The sequence below is a fragment of the Heterocephalus glaber genome, unplaced genomic scaffold (genome assembly GCF_053883595.1).
Source record: "Heterocephalus glaber isolate CG9 unplaced genomic scaffold, H.glaber_assembly_v1.0 deba00000901, whole genome shotgun sequence".
NCBI lineage: Eukaryota > Metazoa > Chordata > Mammalia > Rodentia > Bathyergidae > Heterocephalus > Heterocephalus glaber.
Window position 1 is genome coordinate 6,845,568 of NW_028258171.1, and position 6,862 is coordinate 6,852,429.

At 40.9% G+C, this 6,862-nt stretch overlaps 1 pseudogene; it reads right to left on the reverse strand.

Annotated features, from left to right (window-relative positions):
• Window positions 1-1,404: 1,404 nt before the first annotated feature.
• LOC147828813 (RNA-binding protein with serine-rich domain 1 pseudogene) lies at window positions 1,405-5,943 on the reverse strand (annotated as a pseudogene).
• Window positions 5,944-6,862: the final 919 nt, after the last annotated feature.

A 6,862-nucleotide genomic window follows, 5' to 3' on the forward strand; every position in this document is an offset into this window, starting at 1 on the left:
CCAGAACCTTATTAAAAGTCATTAGACAAATTCAATTCTGTCTATATATGAAAATTTTGTGAGAGTTGACTCAAAAGAACACAGTAAACAGTAAAGAGGCAGAATGATGAAGGAAAGGAAGGTTGGCATCCTTAAAGGCAGATTCCTTCAAAGAATTAGGCAGAGTCCAATAGAGGTGTTTCTGAGAATAACAACTATGTTCTCAAAAAAAAAGCCCTAAGGAAAGAAATGACTTAGACTAGCATAGCCATTGAAATGCACAGAATTTTATTTAAAAAATGATTGGTTCTGTGTTTCTTTCCTTTATATGGTTATCTCATTATTTTGCTTGAATGTATTTATTTCTAGGACATCAGATATACTCATAAATACAGAGTCACATGTTGAATACTTGTTAAATGCCTATTGTATGCCAGACACTGTTCTAGGTCCTGGAGACATGGCTGTCAACAATATTGTCAAAGCTTCTGTCCTTAAGGAGGTCCGTCTGGAGAGCAGGGAGACATATGTAACGATGAAGAATATTAAATACTGGAGAGTAAGAGTCAGGAGACAGCAGGACCTTTCAGGTCAGGAGGGGTGGTGGTGACGGGGGGATGGCAGAGCGAAGGTTGAGAGGCTGCTGAGCCTACATGTGTGCTCAGTTTCCCGTGCAGTTGGACTGCACACCAGGTCTGAAACCTTTAACCCTCAGTGACATTTAGAGGAGCAAAGTGAAAAGTGGTCCAAATAAACACCCCATTTCATTGCCAAATAACTGAAACACTAAAGTTCCCACTTACATTCTAAGTTACACTTATCATGCTTTTGAAAGGACAGTGCGGGACTGGGGATTTAGCTCAGTGGTTCTGCCACCTGCCTTGCAAGCACAAGGTCCTAAGTTTGATCCCTGGTACCAAAAATTAAAAAAATAAATAAAAAGACAGTGTACCCACATTTTTAGAGGGGAGGTTTCTTACATGGAATGTTTTATAAAACACTAACAACAATTGCAATTTTTTTTTTTGGTACCAGGAATTGAACTTGAAGACCTTGCACTTTCGAGGCAGACAGCGGAACCACTGAGCTAAAGCCCCACCCCTAACAATTGCATTCTTTTTTTTTCATATTATTTTATTGGTACATTTTAGGTATACAATATAATGACATTCATCATTGGGAATTTGCACCTTTACATAATCTCCCATGGTTCTTATTTTTCCCCCTTCCCCTGCCCTCCCTTCAACCCCTCCATCCCTCCCTATCTACAAAGATTTTGTTTCCATTTTTTCTTTTTCTCATATTAATTCCATTCCCTTCTTTCCTTTCCCCTACCCCTCCCACTTCCCCTTCCCCTTTGCCCCTTTGCTTCCTATTTCACATTATCTATTATACCTTTTAGTCCTTATTTACACTTTCAGTTTCTCACACTAGAGAAACTATTTGGTATTTACACATGTGTGTCTTATTTATTTCACTTAAGAGTATCGCCTCAATGTGCATCCATTTAGCTATAAATGTCTCTAATTTCTCATGTTTTATGGCTGAGTAGTACTTCATTTTATTTAAAAAAAAACACACACATTTTCTTTATCTGGTCTCCAGTTGATGGGCATTTGGGCTGCTTCCAAGTTTTAGCTATTACAAATTGTGCTGCTATGAACATGGGTAAACATATATCACTGTGGTATGATTCTTTTAATTCTTTGGGGAAGATACCCAGCAGTGGAATAGCTGGGTCAAATGGGACTTCCAGTCCTAGTTCTTTGAGCTATCTCCATACTGATTTCCACAGTGGTTGCACCAGTCTACACTCCCAGCAGCAGTGGAGCAGGGCTCCTCTTTCCCCACAGCTCCGCCAGCATTTGTTATTGGTTGATTTCATGATAGCAGCCATTCTTTCTGGGGTGAGGTGGAATCTCAGCGTTGTTTTCATCTGCATCTCTCGAATGACCAGTGATGTTGAACATTTTTTCATATGTTTATTTACTATTTCTACTTCTTTGTCTGAGAAATGTCTGTTCATTTCAGATGCCCATTTTTTGGATTGGGTCTTTAAATTTGGGAGGTCTGACTTTTTTCAGTTCTTTATAGATTCTAGATAGTAGACTTTTGTCTGAGGAACAGCAGGTGAAAATTTTTTCCCACATTGTAGGTTGTCTCTTCACACTGTTGCTGGTTTCTCTTGCTGTCCAGAAGCTTTTTAATCAGAAGAGATCCCACTTGTTGATTGTTTGTGCTAGTTCATGGTCAACTGAGGTTTTGTTCATAAAATCTTTTCCTACACCAGTGTCTTCAAGAGTTCTACCTAACCTCTGTTCCAGCTGATTCAACGTTTCTATTTTAATATTTAGATCTGTAATCCATTTTGATTTTAGTTTAGTGCATAGTGAGAGATATAGGTCTAGTTGTTTTTTTTTATTTTCGCATTCTAATCCTAGGTTTATTCAATACAATTCCTTTACACAACAAAGAACAAACACAACCTTATCTAAAAATGCTACAAAGTTACAAAACTCAAATTTTATAGCACTGACTGTACAATAAAAGCCAATAAAGCAATGTACATGTTGCCAAAGTAACCTGCAAGACCACCATGAATGGCAGGTGAAATGGGGGGGCTCCATGGTGACCTGCAAAGCTGGTTCTCAAATTGCTCACCAACATTTGAGTCAAGAAGACAAATGGGGTGCGTGTATAGGTGAGAACATAGAAAGACAGAACCATTATGACAACTAACACAGGGCACGGGGGTCTTTCTAGGTGTTTGATCCTAGAGGCTGGAAGAGGACTCAAGCAGGGATCAAAGGGCCAGGTCTAATGAGAATGGTGAATTGGTCCCCAAGGTATGATCAGATGGCCAGACTGCCCCCAAGTCATCTGGAAAGGCTGGGGCATCTGCCACCTGGAGGCTTACTTGTTCCTACAGGCTCTGCCATTGAACAGACTCATGAGATGTGAATGGTGAGCTTCCTAGACAGAAAACTGCAGGGTGCATTTATGGGCACAGCCCTGAACCAAGAGCACTTCTGTAGCCAGAACCCGCCTGAAGAACGTGTCTCCATTGCTGCCTTTGAAGACTGCCTGAGTGAGGGATCCTCTTCTGCTGCTCATTATGCTACAGAAGTGACAAAACTGAGCTGACTGGGACATAAGTTACAAGAGTGAGCTTTGGTAGTCTTGCTTATCGGGAAGAAATGGAGCTAGAGCGGCTCCTATGGCGGCGGCGGCGACCAGGAGACCGGGACCGCCTGTGTACAGGGGACCTATGTCTTGGGGAGCGTGACCTTCTCCTCATCCGTGGGGGTGACCTGCGCCACATGGGAGGTGGTGGTAGCATTCTGCTGGGAGGGCTGAATCGTCGGGGTGGTGGCCTAGGCCAGGGGGCCAGCACAGCAGTAGCAGTTATCTCCTGACCACCGATTTGTCCTCCATCCATGTGCTTCAGCGCTTTCTCTGCTTCATCTGGATTCTCAAACTCCACATATGCATAGCCTTTGGATAGATGAGGATGCATCCTTTCTACAGTCATGTCAATCATTTTAATCTTCCCAGAGGTGGAAAATATCTCCATGATGTGATCCTTAGTCACATTCCTGGTAAGCTTCCCGATGTGCACTTTGGTGGGTTTAGGGGAAGGGCTTTGCCTTTTCCTCTCCTTTTCATCTCTTCTAGGTGGTTTGGATTTGGAGCGGAAGCGCCGCCTGTTGTCCTGTCTGCGCCGTGAAGGGCTTGGAGAGCCAGAGGAGCTGCTGGAACTGGAGCTGCGGGATGTACTGGAGCTTCCAGAACGGCTGGATGCTGAAGAGGAACTGGAGCCACTGCTTGAGCCTGTGCTGGTGCTAGAGCCTGAACTGGAAGTTGAGCTGGACCGAGACCTGGTGCTGCTGCTTCCACTGGAAGCACTGCGCCTCTTCGGGGTCTTATCCCTGCCGCGGTCCTTCTCACTAGATTCCTTGGTGGCCCCTTTGTCTTTAGAGCGATCCTTAGACTTCTCATCAGAGCGATCCTTGCGTTTGGTAGGAGAAGGAGCCCTAGTGCTGGACTTTTTATTATTTTCTTTGACTCCTAGCAAGCTCTTCTTTTTCACTCCTGATAAATCCATTCTCCCCTTCTGAGGTGTTCAAAGCAGCAATGGCGGCCTCACTTATCTGAAATCTCACTTCTAACTTGAGTCTGAGAAACGATCCCTAATCTATTGCAATTTACACCAAAGAGCAGCATCTTCCCGCCGCTGCCGCCACCACCACCACCTCCTCCCGATGGCCTCAGCCTCCAGGTCTAGTTTTAATCTTTGGCAAGGTGAAACCCAATTTTTCCAGCACCATTTATTAAAGAGGTTATCTTTCCTCCAGTGAGGGTGTTAGGCTCCTTTATCGAAGATGAGATGGCTGAGTGTGTCTGGCGTTGTTTCTGCATCTTCTAATCTGTTCCACTGGTCCTCAGGTCTGTTTCTTTGCCAGCACCATGCTGTTTTTATCACAGTAGCTTTGTAGTATAGTTTCAAGTTGGGGATTGTGATATGCATTCTTGATAAATCATAAGAAAATCTGGCCTTAAATCACTAGTCATGAGGAGCTATGTGTTCATATTGTTACTGATTTAGGGCCAAGGATTTAGCTCAGTGGTTCTGCCACCTGCCTTCCAAGTGCAAAGTCCCAAGTTCAATCCCCAGTACCAAAAAAAACCAAACAACATATTGTTACTGATTTGTTAAAAGTGAAGGCAGTCAAATATTTTTTATACTTTCAAAATCTCAGGTTTTAAGAAATGTGCCACACATATTAATTACTAGTTTCAACCCTTAGAAAAATTTTAAGCTGTAATATAAGTAATTTTCTGAAAGAGTATTTCTTGTATGAAGAAAATTAAGCTCCTGTCTCAATTTCAGAGTATGTCTGAAAGAGTACCCCTTAAAAGGGTTATATTCTTAGGGGTCAGAAATAGACTGAGCTTTGTAATGTGTATCAAAATGGAAATTTTATTTTGATAGACTTTATATCATTCCAATTGCTCCACTGAACAGAGGATATAAAAACACTAAAATCTGCTGCATTAAAATTTTAAACTCGTTGCGCTAAAATAAATTTATCTTGACTGCCTATGTGTTTGAGGTGAGTCATTTATCCTTTTATTCTCCCACAGAGAATCTGATTGCATCCAAACTACCCAGCTGGAGAATTTAGCTACCTTTGCAAAAGTTGCTATCAAAGAAAGATCTATTAAGAGCTCTGCTACCCTGCATGTGAGTTTGAATGCTGCCCAAGGTAGCCATCATCACCTCTTCACAGCCAAGAAAACAAGAGTGGGCATCATGCAACCTTCTTCAAGGACTTCTAGAATTTGTGAATTTACATTCTGGAAGATGATAGAAAGGATTTGAGCATTTTCATTCTTATTTTCAAAGGTTCTTGTGTTATTTTGGCTCATCTTCCCCTCAATATTCACATTAAAACACATTCAGCCAGATTTTGGGATATTAGTTATTGCTAAAAGCACTTAACTTAATCTACTGGATAGGCCACAAGTTACAGGATTCTAAGAAAATGATGGAAATTATCTCTTTGATAGATCTTTGTCCAAGAAAAACCCCACCAAACATAGTTTTGTATATGTGTTAGGTACTGTTCCAAATCCTCTATAATTATTAACTCATTCAATTCACCTCCCAGCTCTATGAGGAAAATGCCATTGTTACAGACAAGAAAAATAAGCAACATGGAGCTAAGTGGCTTGCCCACCGTCACATAACTAGTAGGTAGCATAGGCAATATTCAGACCTGGCAGTGTGAGGTTCAAATCCTAGACATAAAAATGATGCTATGCTGTTAAACTCAAGTTCTCAGTGCCATGACTTCAAGGGAATTACACCTACAAAATATGAATCTGATATTCTACAGATATGAAACTGAGCATAAAACAAGGTACTTCAAGTCAGTGAGAGGTAACTGATATACCTACTAAATGATAAGAAATGTAAGATATAAATCCACAGAAACATATTTAACACTACCAACTTGTAAAAAATGGCTAAATAAGCCAAGTGTTTTGAAAAATATCTCCTACGAATTATGAAGAAATACTGCTAAGTCATGGTTATCAGCAAAAAGTTTGAATTGAGAGCATTTGAGGACTTATTGAAAAAGGATGAAGAAGGAGACAGAGAAAAATGTCAGCTTGAGCCAAGGGCATGAAGGAAGCGAGCAAAGTTCTACAAACAAATAGAACCATAAATCACATCAACTTCTGGAGAATCAAATTCTCTAACACCAACTAATAACCTAAAGATTTGTTCATTTATATATACATAATGAGCATCTTGGAAAAATAATTATTTTATTTAAAATAATCCTAGAGCTATATATTTGCTTATAGATTTTTCTTTCACTCCATTCCAATGTTCAAAAGTCAGACAAACTGCTAGTTCTCTTATGAACTAGACCCCTGGCCTCAAATCTCTCATTTATAGGATCAGAAACAGTCAGACCTATGATCCAATCCAACCCTAATATTTAGTTGCTGTGTGACCTAGAATAAGTTACTTACACTGTTAAAACACAGTTACTTTTTCTATACTGTGGGATAAATAGCACCTCTCTCATCTGGTATTCTAGGAGAATTAAAGTGAGATAATATCCATAGCAGTAATAGGAGGCTGTCAATGACCATGGTTCTCCCACTCCTCTTTCCCCTTTCCCTACATACGTACACCAGAACATTTAAGGAACTCATCCTCCTCCTTCACTTCCTTCACTTCTCCACCTCCCCACCTTCTCTTCTTCCTCCTTTATTTTCCTCAGAGCTGGGCCTCTTGCATGCAAGGCAAGTGCTCTACTACTGAGCTACAAACTCAGGGGATTCTTAAGAACATCCAGTACATCCT